Raw genomic sequence first — 17,886 nt, 5'->3', positions numbered from 1 at the left:
AGTGTTAAGTTCTTGCTGTGCTGAGCTGACTGGGCTTATATCTACGCTGAAATCCACCGCTATACAGAAAAAAAAGGTTTCAGTGTTAAAAAAGAATAATTCGCGCTCGAGGTGGTCAAAAACGTTGCTAAGCTGCCCTGGGAAGGGGGGGGGGGTGGTAAAGAACAGAAAATGTTTGGCAGGCCGACTTCACAGTGAGCATTTCGATATCACTATTGCAGAAGCAGTGATCAGATAAGAGTTCACAGGTATAGTTTTTTTTTTCACTAGTAGTGCAACGCCTCCCCCACGCTTTGTAGTGCGGTCAACATAAAGAGTTATACGACGGTATTCGAAGAACATCAATGTCGTGACGATACTATGCTTCGGTTAAACAGATGACATCAAACGATATCGACAGCCTGTCAAAAAATGAGTCAGTTGATCAACTTTGTTCACAGCAGATTGCATGTTGAAATGGATTAACATTAATTGCTTATTGCTGACATGAATAGCTACCATGGATTGCTAAGATGAATAGAACAGTCAGGCTATTGTGCTGTCCAGTGCGCTCCTGTCGGCCCTTGAAAATCCGAATGAGGGAGTGTGATTTTCGTGCCGGACCGTACCGATATCCGCAGGAGGTCTCCACGGTGAACAGCCTCTAGTCTCTAGACAATGTAGGTAAGAGAAGTTGGCAAAACAGATCCGTAACCTTGGCAAAAGGATTGGCTCTGACGGCTGAGACAGTCGGGCTGGGATCCAGAAGCAGGAATAGCACTGCACCGGGACTGGGCGAGGCTCGCCGCCGTCAAAAGCGGTGCGGTCAAGCCCGGACCGTCGTAGGGACCTTCCTGTGGAAAGCCAGAGCTGTGGTGGTTCCGGTGGCTTCGTGCCGGATGTTCTTGCTTCAGCCGGCAGAAAACAGCCGACTCAGAACTGGCACGGATCGGGGGAATCCGACTGTGTAATTAAAACAAAGCATTGCGAGGGCCGTAACGGTGCTGACGCAATGTGATTTCTGCCCAGTGCTCTGAATGTCAACGTAAAGAAATTCAAAAAAGAAATCTCCAGGTATTTCTAATACTGGTGTAAAGAAGGCGTTTCACTTACCAGCCGGAACTGCTTTTTTGGATGACTTTTGTATTGAAAGCTCCCCTTTCTACAAAACTTCTTCCTCGCCTCTTCAACTTTTGGATTATTATCCACGGATTTTCGGATATTGGACATCTTGTACTTAAATGCAACCCTCCAAGAATCCTGTAAATCAAGACCGTCACATTGTAAATGCAGAATCAATGAAACAGCTGTTTAGCAGCTCACCATCAGAAATGCAGATTTGCCTGGAAGAAAACGGATGCGAAAGGCCATAGGCATTATAAATGTGTCTGCACTAGTCAATTGCTCTAGCCAGAGTCGAAATGCATAAGCAATCTGTGGGCACACCTGCTGCTCAGTACATTATTAAAGCTGCAATTTAACCCGCTTAATCTCCTATCAAGGATGTTTGCAAACATATGCAGTGCTCATGACTGATGTAGGTGCATGTGGGGGCCTCATGCACACCTGTAAAGGCACAAGAGGATTTACATCTAATTATTGTGTTGCATTCCCTCTCACCAATTTTCAAGAAAGTTTTGTTCACAAAAAAGTGGAGCAAACTGATGCCTTGTAAAATCACTAAAGAGAAGAAAGACAATGCGCATGTACAGAACACTCCCATTTTATGCCAGAATGGTTCATAAGCAGCTTTGAAATCCACATGAGAAAAAATATTACCTCAAGGAAAACATATCACCTTAAGAAAATAAGTAATCAGACAAGAAAAGAATAGGAAGTGAAATATTGCTTGCTAGGTAGTATGCAAAAATTGTGACACAAACACAGTGAAAGAAGCTGTTGTGACGATGTTTGGTTTGTGGGGTTTTACATCCCAAAGCGATTCAGGCTATGAGAGACGCTGTTGTGATGAGGATGTGAACCCAAGTATGTGTTGCATACATGGCTAGTCACTTCCCTGCAAGCTTTATTTTCTCTTTCTGAGAAAAAAAAAGTGTGACCTACTTAAAGCATCTTACAGATACTTTCCTACTATGCTTCAGAAGATGGCTCGTTTTTATAATTTGATAGTAGGAGTAACCTCAGAAGTTGGTTTTGTGGGAAGATATTGTCGCGGGGTGGTTATAACTGGTATTACCAGTTATTTGTTTACAAAGGCTAGTGTTGTGTCCCCTTATTGCTTTTGTGTGTGTGCGCCCCCTCCTAACGACCACTCGCATTCCCCTCCTAACGACAGTTCGCATCCTCCTCCTAACGACCACTCAATCCTCCTCCTAACGACCGCTTGCCCCTCGTCGCACGCTGTCGCCAGAGGCCCCCCCACGGTGCGCCCCCGCACCCTCCTCCTGTTCTGGGAAGCCACTCCCTGCCGTGGACGCTTCTCCACTCCCTCCTTTCTTCGGGCGGCCAGTTCGGCTCCTGCCTCGGTCGACGCTGGTCGCACCCTCATCGGCTTTAAATAAACGAAGTCTAAAAGTACCGTGTGCGTCTTTCGCTGCATTCAACACAGCGACCGGACACGACAGTGGCGACGAGAAAGTGGATTCGACCCGCGCTACGCAACGCTATTGACAAGCCATGGCTACGCGAGGGTTTCCCAATCAGATACCAGAGTTCAACGGCTCATCGTGGTCATCGTGGGTTGGACGCCTTCAGTTCTACTTTGAAGCTAACAACATCACAGACCCAGCCTTGAAGAGGGCCAACCTGCTGACGCTGTGCGGGGAGCAGACCTACGATACTGTCTGCGCCCTTATTCAGCCAAGCACACCAGCGGCAGTGTCTTACGACGACATCGTAAAAGCGCTGCAAAAGCACTACGACCCAAGGCCATCCGAGGTCTACAGCCGGGCTCGCTTCCAACGACGAGATCAACTGGAAGGAGAAACTGTGAGCGCCTACGTAGCCGCGCTCAAGAAGCTCGCTGCCGACTGCAATTTTGGAACGCTGTCGACAACAGCTACCGGGCAGGAGGGAGACGCAGCTTCTTCTGCTAACACCACCATGCTTCCCTTGGACGTGATGTTACGCGACAGATTTGTGTGCGGACTGAGTGACGAGTCACTGCAGCAGCGCCTGTTCGCTGAGAAGGACCTCACATTCAGCAAAGCTTACGACATCGCCGTTCGAGCGGAGAGCGCCGGTCACCAGCAGAGAGGGATTCGCCGGAACACCGAGCCGGTACACCAGACAAGCAACCAGGTGCGCAAGCCTTCTGTTGTTGTAAAATCGGTCAAAAAGGCACAACGCTGCTGGCGGTGTGACGACCAACACAACCCCCAGGGATGTCGATTCCAGTCAGCCACGTGTAATTTTTGCCACAAGCGAGGGCATATCGAAAGAGCATGCATTACGAAACGGAGACTTGCCAAGATAAAGTCACCTTCCCAGCCTAATCACAGCGTCAACGCCTCAGAGAATACGCCGCTATCTGATCTCCATGGAACAACATCAGCAACACCATCTGTGTTGTACGACCTGAACACCATGAATCTCGGCACGCGACCGAAGATTTTTACAGAAGTAAGCGTACATCACCAGCTGATTAAGTTCGAGGTGGACTCCGGCGCAGCCTGTACTCTGATCAGTGAGGACACGTTCCGAACTTCATGGCCATCTGACGCACCCGCCCTGCAACAAGACGACACGCACCTGCGAACGTGGTCAGGACAGAATCTGCCACTATTGGGCTCTGCCAACGTGCAGGTTAACTACAACGGCCAGACCCATACGCTACCTCTGCTTGTTGTGAAGGGCACAGGATCAAGCCTTCTAGGGAGAAACTGGTTTTCTCCACTAGGCGTGATGATATGCGGCATACACCAGACGCCGAGCCAGAACATGGTTGAGCAACTGCAAGAGAAATACGAAAGAGTATTCTCGGAAGAGATTCCAGGAAACGAAGGGCCCCCGGTCACACTGGAGTTGTTGGACAACGCGCAACCCAAATTTCTGAAGGCCAGGCCGGTGCCGTTTGCTCTCCGAGATTCAGTTGAAAAAGAGTTGGACAAACTGGAGCAGCAAGGTGTCATCGAGCCGACGCAGCATTCCATCAAACTCTCAGCGTACGACTACGCTCTGGTCTACCGCAATGGGAGTAAACATCAAAACGCCGATGCGCTAAGCCGTCTGCCACTAGACGCAACTGTTGACGAACCATTTCCACCAGGAGACGTTCTGATGTTCGAAGCACTGCCAGAACCTCCGCTTACAGCAGGCACAGTTGCAGCATCTACGCAGAAGTGCGCAGCTCTCCGGCTAGTTTACACAGCTGTTCAACAAGGCAACGTGCATAAACTCAAAGGGGACAACTTCGACGCTTACCGCAGGCGAGCTACAGAGTTGAGCACCCATCGCGGCTGCATCATATTTGGGTCCCGAGTTGTGATGCCGAGAGAACTACGCGCACAAGCTATGTCTCTCATCCACGCCGGACATCGGGGCATCGTTGCAATGAAAAAGTGTGCCAGAAGCTACATGTGGTGGCCTGGCATTGACAACGACATCGAAACAGTGGTGCGAGAATGCAAGCCTTGCCAGAGCAGCCGGAGCGCCCCGCCGAAAGCTCCTGTCCCAGAATGGGAAAAGCCAGACACACCATGGCACACACTGCACATTGATTTTGCAGGACCAATTGAGGGCTGCACTTTCCTTGTGGTCGTAGATGCCTACACAAAGTGGCTTGAGATAAGGCAAATGGGACAGACGACTTCGGCAGCAGTCATTGACAACCTCCGATCACTATTTGCAACGTTCGGCCTGCCGCGCAAGGTAGTGTCGGACAACGGAACACCGTTTGTGTCTGCGGAGATTCTCAAGTTTTATCGCGACAACGGGATCTCCTCAGTTACATCGGCCCCCTACCACCCAGCGACAAACGGACAAGCCGAGCGCTATGTAGCCGAGCTAAAACGCGCCCTTGAAAGAGATCAGTCAGGCTCGCTGCAGCGCCGCCTTGCGCGCTTTCTCTTCAAGCAGCACACGACGGTTCAGAGCAGAACAGGCGAGACCCCCTCGAAAATGATGTTCGAGCGTGAAATGCGAACCCAGCTCACAGCCATCCTCCCCGAGCCAAAGGCAGAGACGTTCCGGGAAGAAAAAGCAATTCCGCGCTGCGGCACGCTTAATGAGGGGCAGCGCGTCCTCGCCCGACAGTTTCTGAAAAAGCCACGCTGGGAGGAAGCTACAATTGTCAGACGCATCGGCCTGCGCTCTTGGCTCGTCAACATACATGGCACAGTAGCACGCCGACATCTCAACCAGCTGCGTAGATTTACGACGCCGTCTGAGAGCTGTCCGCCAGCGGAGAGAACACGTGCACCATCTTCCCACATAGCCTGGCACCTCTTCTCGGAAGAAGAGACTTCGCCCAGGACAGACCTAGGAGACACAGCGAACAACAGCCAGCCTACAAGTGTTTCTCCCCCGAGCGCACAAAGCCAGCGCGCCTCCACGCGTGAGGGCCGACCCCCTGCACGATACCGGGCAACTTTCTAAGGGGGAAGGAAGTGTTGTGTCCCCTTATTGCTTTTGTGTGTGTGCGCCCCCTCCTAACGACCACTCGCATTCCCCTCCTAACGACAGTTCGCATCCTCCTCCTAACGACCACTCAATCCTCCTCCTAACGACCGCTTGCCCCTCGTCGCACGCTGTCGCCAGAGGCCCCCCCACGGTGCGCCCCCGCACCCTCCTCCTGTTCTGGGAAGCCACTCCCTGCCGTGGACGCTTCTCCACTCCCTCCTTTCTTCGGGCGGCCAGTTCGGCTCCTGCCTCGGTCGACGCTGGTCGCACCCTCATCGGCTTTAAATAAACGAAGTCTAAAAGTACCGTGTGCGTCTTTCGCTGCATTCAACACAGCGACCGGACACGACAGCTAGCAAGGAGGCATGGCAATTTATTTACTTACAAAGCCTGTCCCCATCGTATCCCGTAGAACTGGATATTTCAAAACAAGGGCCCTAGCTGCAGGCTCGTAGAATTTTCCAGGATACCTGCGAGCACACCAGAGGTTGTAGCACCAGGATTTCAGCATACAACAATACTAAGTGGTACTTACAAGTCAATTGTCAGTAAATGAGATGCAATCCAAGACACAATGCGGCTTTTAGTACGAGTCGACACTTCCCCTAATGTCGTTGCCTCAATGTCTAGCTTGATGTCGACTGGAACAGGAGGCAGTTCATATTGTAGTGGCTGAAAGCTGCGTAGCTCGCTGTTTGGACCACAACAACATGAAGCCTCCACTAATGGTTCATCATTGGCACTGAAAAAGAGGGATGGAATTAAGTGCAACGCAAGCACCATGAGTGCAATGTCCCATGTTATAGTTCTAGCATAGGGTTAAATGTGGCCTACTCACACAGTTTTGAGTCGCAAGCTTTCTTTATCACAGCTGCCACTGGCAGTCGTGTTTATCCTGTCGCCATCACAAAATGTGTGTCCTTCTGGGACCTCGACATATTCGTCGAAGCGGGAATTGTAGACCTACAAAAAGAGTGCATTTATGAAATGGAAGCCAAAAACATAACAATGAAAGCGGATACAATTATGTAATTATTTCAAGGTGGGCATGCTGAAATTACTTAGTTTCCTATCTGTATATAAGATTTGTCTACACATTGTGATGTCTGCCACACCTTTTACACGCGCGCATGCATGGAAGCGCGCTAATCTCCTCAAAGCACGTGTGCGCGCCGCGAACCTTAAATCTTGCAAACGCGAACGGCCGCTGCCGCTCCGCGAGGCGCGCACACGTGCACTGCAGTGTAAAAAAAAACATTTTTTTTAACGCAGGCATATGCCATTAGCAACAAATTTCTGGAAGCAACACTAGCGAGTACACCGCACGGTAGCAGTTGCCACAATTTTGAAGGCTGAAGGTTACCTGGCCTCAGATGCACATCAAGCTGCAGTAAACAGCGCGACAGGCATCGCTGTTGCACGCCCGCCTGTTCCTCATATACATCTGGCACCGGTGTCTCTAACCTAAGTTTGAACGCAAATTTGGGCACAGCTTAGGCCTGTGACCAACCACGATAATTGGCCTGGCACGCATAACTACAACTAGGGACGCGATATTGTGCACACAAGTACGTGCCTTGAAATCACCAAACCAAACCAAAATAACAATATATCGCATAAAAATGTGCATACCTCTATTCGGTCGCACTGCAACGAAGTCCACGCATTTGTCAGCACGGCAGCATCGATCACATCTGCCTTCTTGTGATCTCCACCGACAAGAAGAACCTGCTTCCAGCCTTTCCAGATCACAAGGCATTCAATGGGCGACAAAGACATTGCTTACGACAGGATAAAGCGCCAGCACATGTGGTAGTTCGGTCATTCGAAAGGACGGCTCTTATCTACCGATACAAAACATACGCCATTTGTAAAAAGACTACACAACGTGTGGACAAATGATAGCGGAGGCTATGGATAGACCAGTTGAAGTCGATTCCTTTCGGTGATGTAGCAAGCGCCACCTATAAATGAATAAAGAAAATGTAGCTAGGCTGTAGCCAACATTGACAGGCCAAGGCAGCGCCTCTTCTATTTTTACAAATAGTGGCGCTGCCCAAGGTCACTTTTGCTGCTTTCGAGGCTCCGTTCGGGAAGTGGCTTTAGCTAGCGGCGCTGGCGAGGTTCGTCTCCCAGCTTGCTTTTATCTACCTCCCTCGGAAATGTTTATCAACAATCAAATGGCTGGCCTAATGGCGTGACAGCGACGTATACGTCACCCGCGAGTATATATGCTTCAAGATGATTCATACGTGTCCACGTTACCCCTTTACGTCTACGAGGTTTTGCAAAGTTGTTAGGCATATAGGGGAACACCGCTATGATATTAGTTTTTCTGTGATGTGTGGTGTGGACGGCTGCGCAAAGACGTACCGGCTCTTTGAGTCATATCGGAGGCACGTTTATCGTCACCACAGAAGCTATATGGACCTCGACACTCCTGAAGATGCCGCTGTCACGGAAAAAAGCAGTAGTGGTGAGCTACGGTTGGACACTTCGGCGAGTGTTTCCATTGAGGAAGGCGATGTTTTAAGTGAACATGAACTGCTCAGCCCTAGCCTCCTCACGGACGATACGGATGGAGAACAAGAGGCCGCATCCTGTATTGGTTTTTCAGCTGCTGGGGGAGCTATTGACTTCAAAGCGCAAATGAAGCACCTGTGCCTACTTTTCTTCCGCATGGCAGAAGTACACAAGTTACCACACTCTACAATGGAAAGCATCATTGGCCATATGAAAGTGACTTTCTGCGATTTGTTTCGCCTTTTTTCCACCAAGATTCAGCAAGACATTCATCCTCTACCGCTCGGAAAAGACTTGCACACATTACTTGCTTGCGACTTTCTGGATGAGATTTTTGAAGATGTGATGAGCAAACACACGAGAGAGTAGTTTGTCAAGAAATGCCTTCCTTACACAAAACCTGTGGAGCATGTCTTGGCTGCTGGAGAAACATTCCAGTATATTCCTGTCACTGCTGTTCTGCAAAACCTAATGCATTCAGAATCCTTTCGCAGTCATTTAATTCAGGAGTCATCAAATGGAGTATCATCTTCATTCTTGCACACCTTTAGTGATGGTCTCATGTACAAGCAAAAGCTGTCGGCACTTATGGAGGAAGGATCTCAGTTCACACCGTTCCTTGTATTTTACACAGATGAACTCGAGATTGTTAATCCAATAGGACCAAAGCGCAACGTGCACAAGCTACTTGTTGTGTATTTCAGTGTATTGAACATTCATACACGTTACAGGTCCCAGCTTAGTGCCATACATATAGCAATTATTGCAAAGTACAAAGTTATTCTTAAGCATAGAATTGATGCAGTTTTGGGACCACTTATTATTGAACTCTCAGCTCTAAGCACAACTGGTTTCACTGTGCAGCTGTGTACAACCGCTGTGAGAGTCAAAGCTTTTCTTATCGCGTTCTGTGGAGATAATCTTTCGATGAACAGGTTAGGTGGTTTCACTTGCTGTTTCAATCGAGGGCACCCATGCCGTTTCTGCACCGTGGCATTCTCAGAACTCGGCAAAACTTTCCATGAAAAGCATGCACAGGTACGAGATGACACTGCGCACAAAAGGCATGTTGAACTTGCAGTTATAAACTACCACTAAGTACAGAAATTCATGGGGTGAAAATTGTCACCATTGTCAGGTCTCAGTTACTTTGATGTGACGCAACAACTGCCGCCTGACATCATGCATGATTTGCTCGAAGGATCCATGACTCATGTTCTAAGACAGATCTTACAAGGCCTCATCAGTTCGAATGTAATGAGTTACTCTGATCTTGAGCGTGTCAGTTTGTTTAAGTTTGGGCCACACGACAGGAAGAACAAACCTGAAGGACTCCAGAAATGTTTTGTGAAGGGGGAAGCTGCTTATAAAGGCACTGCTTCACAGAAGTGGTGCCTGTTTCGTTTCTTTTCACTTATATTTGGTGACATTGTTTCAGATCTCAATGAGCATTGGGATGTCTATCTTCAACTCAGGAGGATTGTTGACACAATATTTTCTGATGAAATCCAACATGACCATCTCACTTTCCTTCAGGCTGAAATTAGGTTTTTTTTGACAAATTTTGTTGCCCTTTATCCTGGAAAGATGACCCCAAAGCTACATTTCTTGGTGCATTACCCAAGACTGATCAACCAGCTGGGCCCATTGAAGCAATATTGATGCATGCTTTACGAAGCAAAACACCAATATGTCAAAATGATAGCATGTCGCAACAGAAATTTCAAGAATATTTCGAAGTCAATCGCAGTACGGCATCAGCTGCTTCAGAGCTTTCAGCTGTTTGGAGATGAGTTAAACAAGGGCATTCAGACAACGAAGGCAAAACCTCTTAGACAGGTGGACTTAGCCCCATGCACTCATGAAGTCTTTTCTGAAGGTGTTCCTGTGTGGGGAGTGTCATCCGTTACTGTTGCAAATTGTAAATGCAAAGTGTTCGATGTGGTGGTCTTAGAGAAAGACCTGCTGCCTCTTTTTGGACAGATCACAGGCCTGTATTTGTACTGTGGGTCAGTCTTCATTCATGTAAGTGTTCTTAGAACTGTGTTGTTTCAGCGACACCGCTGGTCATACATTGTTTGCAGAACAACAGAAGAGAGAGTTGCACAACCTGCAGAACTGCAGTCGTCCCAAGTTCTAGGCCTGTATTTTGGGAAGGAGCTGGTACTGAGGCCAGAAATAATGATCAGAGATTGAACTGGCAGTATTATCTGCAAGCTGGCTGCATTTGTTTAGTTGAAAATGTCTAGCCTTGCTTTCCTTGGAGCCTCTGGAATAAAAAGTAATTTTGTTTGCATGTTACATTTTATTACATTTCTTTATTTTATTTAGGCGAACTGCAATAGCCTGTTGAGAGGCTGTGATAAGGGCTGGAACACCGCACACATGTCGCTGACAATGACCCCTCTCTTATTAAAAAAAAATTATAGATCGCATGTCCAAAAAAACACCCCCAAATAGAAAACATTGAACATGGATGCATCTTGTAGTAAAACCAGAAGGAAAAATGAGCACAAGTCAGGAACTGTAGCTTGGGCTCGGTGAAAAAGTGCAATTAAGAAATCAAACTAAAGAATGGAACACATAGGTGCTGCATATATATTGCATTGAAAACAAAAAGCAGCACTGGCAATTTTGTTAGATTTACTGCCATTTAGGAAACCCTTTCCATTATATAAAAACATGGGGCATTGAGTAGCAATGTCACCGGGAATGTTAGTATACTTACATGTGCATATTCCGATCATCCATTTCCAGATCAAGGTAGTAATGGATACTACCAGGGTTATAATGAGGTAGTACAAATGTAGTAACTGCCAAAAAAACATAGTAACAGCAGAAGTTACTACCTCGTTACTACTTAATTTTCTTTTGAGGTAGTAACAAGGTCGTAGGAACATAGTGCATAGGTAGTAAGGGTTAAAAAAGTTTGTAACAGCAGCCGTTACTACGTTTTCACTACCTTTTTTTCTAAGAGTGTGGAAGGGCTACACGGTATAGTGAACTTTTCGCTGCTCTTGCATTGCTGATTAGTGCCCTGCACGGGCTCGGGCCAGCCCGAAAGCCCGCGGGCCGGGCCGGGACATGATTTGTTTTGCCGGACCTGGGCCGGGCCCCGGCCTGAAGCTGCGGGCCCGCGCCGGGCTTGGGTCCGTACAGAAACGGCTGGTCTCCGACTTTTCATTCACTATTGCAGAGTGCAGTACACAACTGTTGCATTGAAGCAGCGACACGGATGAGCTATGAGATATAGTACGCGCTGAGAAAAAAAACTAAGCTTTATTCATTGACTTTGTTTCCTTATTTGTACGCCGCGGCGCATGAGAGTGAAATTCAACCGGCCTTAATTGGCCATTGATCGTTCGTCATCCCAAAACGTACCTATACACTATTAGAAATGCATTCGGGAAGCACATATTAGCTTAGGACGCTTATAGTCTTCAAGCACACACCGTGAAATAGTCAAGCCTTTTAGCTTTTCGTTTCTGCTGAAAGGCGACTAGTTCGGCTATGAGTTCTACCTGTGAGACTGTGTTCACTAAAAAAATGTCATCCCACTGCTTAATAGGCAGCTTTAATGTTTATACATTGCGGACGGCAAAATATAACTGATGAAATCATGGGGGAATGCAAAGCAGCCTATTACTGATGTATGCAGCCCTTTTTGTTTGGCTCTCGGAACTTCCGAGTTTATCATGGCGCACCTAACGAGATCACTGTCCAAAAGACGGGCCTGGCGAGCACTACTCTTAATCACTTCCTTCTGGATTAAAAAGAACCAACTTTCTGCAAGCCAAACTGTGGTTTCAGAACCTTTGTCGGCCAGTTTCTTGTCGGCCTAGTAGCAGTCTACTTGCTCAGAGTGAGCGGTATACCTCATGCGTTACTGTGAAACGGGCCGGGCCGGGCCCGCGCTGGACTTCGCTCCGGGATTCACGGGCCGGGCCGGGCTCCTTAGCGCGATAATTCAGCGGGCCCGGGCCGGGCCCGGGCTCGGGCTTTAGGTCTCGGGCCCGGGCCGGGCTCAGGCCTCAGATTAAGGCCCGTGCAGTGCTCTATTACTGATATCATTTATTTTAATGCGAAAACGAACAGGTCTCGAACGAGAAGAAAGAGACATGCACCTACTTCATGCTCTCCATGCTCTGGATACACAGCTGGCTGCAGAAAGGCACACAGCAGCATGCCGGCACCGCGACTGTACCTTGGAGCAGGGAGCCAACCACAAGGAAGATTGCTAGGACACAGAAACAAGAAAACTGCGCTTGTTGTAGCTTCTCCGGAAACCGTAATTTTATATCCGGCCCAGTGCAGTCCGGCAGGCATAAGCCCTAGTATTGGCGGAGGCACCGCGGTTCGCGCGCCACTCACCTGATTGCGCTGAATTTTCTAAAGGGTCTATTTGGCCTTACAAAAAGCTCCTACAAGCAACTTCAGCAATCCGGAAAATAATACCGCTAATGGTGCCGTCGTTAACAAGTAAAACATACATGCTGCCTGTTGCATTACGCGCGCTGTCAAGTGCACAGAAAAAAAAACGAGTCTGCCAAATGCAAACTTCCTACGTCATTTACAAACAACGAGCGCCGAAGTTCTTACAGTAACTACTGTGAAGACACTCTGGCGTATTTCATGAACATTCATCTAGTAAAACCAGAAGTCGATGAATGAGAGGGAACGGGGCTATGGATGTGGCGTGCGAAGCTCTGCCAATGTATCACGTAAGTTGCCCTGACAAGGGCTGTTGTCTTGTTTCGAAGGTATGCAGGCCTAAATGCCGGGCGAAGTTGGGGACCAGGGTTACTTCATCAGGCTTTCCTCTCAGGACAGACATTGTTGGCTTCGTCTGAACCGCAGCCTCTTGACACTTCGATTGTGCCTTCAGGACGCGCATCCTCTTGAGCATCGTGTTCAGCAGCACGAGGCTTGCAGATTGATGCCCCGGACAGGGTTCTCCTTCACGTTGCGGAGCTTCCTTTTAGCCTAGTACAACTTCGAAAGCAAGAGAGCCATTCTTTATTTCCTACTGCAGTCACCAGAAAGCACTGGAGTGAAGCTTGTGTGTCTTAGTGCACTGCACGGGCTCGGGCCAGCCCGAAAGCCCGGGCCCGGACCGGCCCGCGGACCGGGCCGGGACATGATTTGTTTTGCCGGACCTATGCCGGGCCCGGGCCTGAAGTTGCGGGCCCGGGCCGGGCTCGGGTCCGTACAGAAACGGCTGGTCTCCGACTTTTCATTCACTATTGCAGAGTGAAGTACACAACTGCGACATTGAAGCAGCGACACGGATGAGCTATGACTTATAGTACGCGCTGAGAAAAAAACTAAGCTTTATTCATCGACTTATTTATTTCCTTATTTGTACGCCGCGGCGCAATGAGAGTAAAATTCAACCGGCCTTAATTGGCCATTGATCGGTCGTCATCCCAAAACATACCTATACACTATTAGAAATGCATTCGGGAAGACCATATTAGTTTAGGACGCTTATAGTCTTCAAGCACACACCGTGAAATACTCAAGCCTTTTAGCTTTTCGTTCCTGCTGAAAGGCGACCAGTTCGGCTATGAGTTCTACCTGTGAGATTGCGTTCACGAAAAAAATGGCATCCCACTGCTTAATAGGCAGCTTTAATGTTTATACTGTGCGGACGGCAAAATATAACTGATTAAATCATGGGGGAATGCAAAGTAGCCTATTACGGATGTGTGCAGCCATTTTTATTTTGCTCTCGGAACTTCCCAGTTTATCATTGCGCACCTACACGATATCACTGTCCAAAAGACGGGCCTGGCGAGCACTACTCTTAATCACTTCATTCTGGATTAAAAAGAACCAACTTCCTGCAAGCCAAACTGTGGTTTCAGAACCTTTGTCGGCCAGTTTCTTGTCGGTCTAGTAGCAGTCTACTTGCTCAGAGTGAGCAGTATACCTCATGCGTTACTGTGAAACGGGCCGGGCCGGGCCCGGGCTGGACTTCACTCCGGGATTCACGGGTCGGGCCGGGCTCGCTAGCGCGATAATTCAGCGGGCCCAGGCCGGGCCAGGGCTTGAAGCCGCGGGCCAGGGCCGCGCTCGGGCTTCAGGTCTCGGGCCCGTGCCGGGCTCGGGCCTCAGATTAAGGCCCGTGCAGTGCTCTAGCGTGGCTCCAACACCTTTTATAGGCCTAATCCTTTGCCCTGGCCCGCAAACTGCGGTCGCGCCAATACTCTCGACACCAGTCGCCATGTGTCGGCGCTGCGGGCAGATGGACGGAGGGTGGCACCGGCGCCGCGAGTAAAACGAGTGTTTACGTGCTCGCTTGTGTCGTTGTTGCGCTCCATCAATTAACGTGTGGTGTGTGTATAGTGCGTCACTGATAATTTTCCCTCTACCAGACAGTAGTGCGGTTATCTGACGCGCAGTTGCTCTTTAACCTGACATCCGAGGGAACTCGACGAGTTAGAGTAGGGTCCGGAAACCGCTACTTACAAGGAGATTTTTGCGCTGGCATGTTGTTTATTGCCGTCTTTGATGTGCGCTGCCATGTAATGATAATTTCATGCATGAAAATGTGAATTTACTGACTTGACTCGATGGTGCAGCAACCGGATAGGCCAGCTGCAGACTAAAGGCTGTCCCGGCGAAGCAGGTGTTTCGATCACCAGTTCGTCTTTGACATCCTTGTGCTGAGCTTGCTATTGTTCCCATGAAATAACATTTCGTGTACGGAAATGTAAACATGACCGCTGCCAATTTCAGTTGCTCTTTCTACGCGTTTCTCAGAGGGATTGCCAGGGTGGTGGGCGGACCGTAGTACCTGTCTGCTCATGGTATCTGCCTTGAGCATATCAAAATATAAACAATTTTATTACATTCTATGACTCTCACTCAATGGGCTACGCAATGCTTTTATACGCGGCGATATCTTCGGAATAAAATAAACGCGACTTCGGGCCGGAAAATGCGTGAAAACTGGCTTCTCCGTAAAATATATTGAACCTTTGATATATCAGGCGAAAATACGTTTTTATGTGCCAGATAATATAAAGCACGACAAAGTTTGTTTTCTCTTAGCGCTGCGACCTGTAGAGCTTGGAATTGGGACTGCATGATGTCCAGGCTCCTCATGCTTGCTATTGACCAAAAAGTTTTCTCTGTGATGGAGCACGATAACGGTAGCCATATAAGCACAAGCGCGTGTTAAGCGCTGGCACAATTAACGTGAATGTCAAACTACATGTCCTTTTTGACACATCGAATTTTTCTCTATTATAACGCAGCTGCTTCCTGCAGCAAAACCTGCTGTGGATGTATGCTGGGCAATGTTATTTGAGCGCACGGCTGTATGCCGGGCGCTGAATCCCGTTTATATTCAGGTGCGACCACAGAGCTGCCGCAGACCCCAAAGAAACGACCGCACCGCGGCTTGGGAATTTGGAGAATTTGCTGTGAATGCCACTGCACAGATGTGTGAAAGTGAGAAGAGAGAGAGAGAAAATTGACGGTTAGCTCTGGTTAAACCTGGATGATTGCGAAAGCAACAGAGAGGCGTTTGAGAGCGCGCGGCACACTAGCTATGCGCTGCTACTGCGCATGCGCAACTGGCGAGCGCGGCTGCGGCACATCTGAGTCACCTGCGCAGTGACGGGGGTTTCGGGCCAGCAGTGCGCCGTGTGACGTCACTGCTGCTCGCGCATGCGCAGTATGGCCTTTGCTCGGCTCCGCGAAATGTCTGGGCGACTAGTGTAGTGTTGCTTTTGCATCAAAAGAAACCCATGGTCTAAAAGCAGCACACACGTGACTTCTCGGTAGTGCTATCAGTGTAGTTTTCCTGCCCTCAATCTTTTCCAGGAGCCAGACAATAGGCACACCATTCTTTCCCCTCCCACCTGCTCATGTAAACAGGTTCAACAGAGATAAGAAAGATTCGCCTGCTACTTGATGGAATGCGACAGAGGAAGAGGACAGCTCAGCAGAAAAAAGATACTCGGAAATGCAGAGCATGCTCCATTTTGGAAGTGAAGTCGACCAGACAAACGGTGGTCACGAGGAAAAAGGTTTACAATAAACACAGTTGCGAGTGAACCTTGTCCAGGCATGATTGCAGCTAAAGAGAATAGACCTTGAAAACTGGTAAAAGAAATATGCCAGCTCAGTAGAAAAGAACTCGGGGGGGGGGGGGGGGGAGAAGAGATAGGGAACATGGGCTTGAAGGCTGTGCGTCCACATGTGGGGGATATGCGACAGGTGGCATAGTATGAGTGGATAGACTGGAGCACATTTGAGCAGGAAGGGGGAACGAAATACCATGAAGGAAAAAAAAATAGAGAGAGAGAGAGAGAAAAGAGGGATAGTACAGAAGGAGTGCGAAAGCAAAGGGTACCAGAGTTCTGGAGGAGGTCGTTGCTATATAGTTAAGATAATATGGAAAGTGATAAACCCAATTAACAATCCCGATATAATTCTTACTGATAATGATGGGATGAAGCCCACTGTGTTCAGCTATTTAGCGACGCGTTCTCTTCCGTATTCACTAATGAAGACGCCTCGTCAGCGCCCTGCTTAATTAATTTTCCTATTATATCAATGTCCGAAATATTAGTTAGTCAAACCGGTATATTATGCCTACTAAATAATCTTAAGATTTCTACCAGTTCTGACCAACATGGCTTCAATCATAAAATACTTAAAAGCACATCGCACTCCATTTGTTCAATAACTGCCCTGTTCTCTCAATCATTGTCTTATGGTTTCATACCTCGTGACTCGCGTGTTGCCAAAGTCATACCGATCTTCAAAACCGGTGATCGTTCTTCTCCACTTAGTTATCGCCCTATGTCACTAATCTCTCGCAAACTTCTCGAACTTCTCGCAAACTTCTCGAACACGTCATTCATAGTCAAATATTTAAGTACCTGGAAAAAAACATAATTTTCAATTACCAGCACGGTTTTCGCAAGAGTTTCTCTTGTGACACACACAACTCGCCGGATTCGTTCATGATTTGCATTCATCCATTGATGCTGGCGGACAAATTGATGCCGTTTTTCTCGATTTTTCAAAAACTTTCGACCGTGTTTCTCATCATAGGCTTATACTCAAACGAACTCAGTTGAATATTCGCCCTACTGTTGTTACTTAGATTGCGGACTTCCTCAGCGCTTGACTTCAGTTCACCATCATTAATAACTACAACTCCACTCACTCTAAAGTCACTTCTGGGGTACCACAGGGGAGCGTCCTTGGCCCACTCCTTTCGTTAATATATATTAATGATCTACCCAACTCTGTGTCTTCTCGAATCGGGCTTTTTGCCGATGACTGCGTAATATACCGAAATATTTCATCTATCACTGACCGACAATGTTTGCAAACTGACCTTGATGCAGTAACCGCATGGTGCACGGCTTGGCTTATGCCACTTAAACTTCCAAAACTAAGTTTTTGTCTTTCACTCGCAGCGCTCGCATTCCCACAACTTATTTTCTAAATAACAACTCTGTGGAGCTTGCTACTACCTACAAGTACCATGGAGTTCATCTATAATCTGACTTAACATGGTATAACCACATTAATATAACTTTAGCATCCGCAAACCGCTCACTCAGCCTACTAAAGCACAACCTCAGACAGGCTCCCCCCCACCTGAAGAAACATGCGCTCCTAACACTCATTCGTCCGAAGATTGAATATGCATCACTCATCTGGGATTCTGAACAAGCCTATCTCATAGCAAACATTGAGTCCTTGCAGAACCGTGCTGCGCGTTTTATTTTTTCAGACTACTCACATACTACCAGTGTCACTGCCCTAAAATATCGT

At 48.1% G+C, this 17,886-nt stretch overlaps 1 long non-coding RNA gene and 1 pseudogene across 2 annotated transcripts; one reads left to right on the top strand and one right to left on the bottom strand.

Annotated features, from left to right (window-relative positions):
• Positions 1–1,052: 1,052 nt before the first annotated feature.
• On the bottom strand, positions 1,053–12,786 carry LOC149337401 (uncharacterized). 2 transcript variants are annotated; one of them, XR_016284399.1, is made up of 5 exons: positions 12,211–12,786; positions 10,811–10,895; positions 6,095–6,522; positions 5,945–6,029; positions 1,053–1,239 (listed from the first exon to the last, which is right to left on the bottom strand). It is a non-coding gene; the product is annotated as an uncharacterized LOC149337401 (long non-coding RNA). The 2 variants fall into 2 exon arrangements; XR_016284400.1 differs by lacking the exon at positions 10,811–10,895.
• Positions 5,917–11,156, top strand: LOC149337402 (uncharacterized; annotated as a pseudogene).
• Positions 12,787–17,886: the final 5,100 nt, after the last annotated feature.

The sequence above is a fragment of the Amblyomma mixtum genome, chromosome 7 (assembly GCF_055824585.1).
Source record: "Amblyomma mixtum isolate Tamu chromosome 7, ASM5582458v1, whole genome shotgun sequence".
Classification (NCBI taxonomy): domain Eukaryota; kingdom Metazoa; phylum Arthropoda; class Arachnida; order Ixodida; family Ixodidae; genus Amblyomma; species Amblyomma mixtum.
This window is presented reverse-complemented; position numbering and strand designations above follow the sequence as displayed.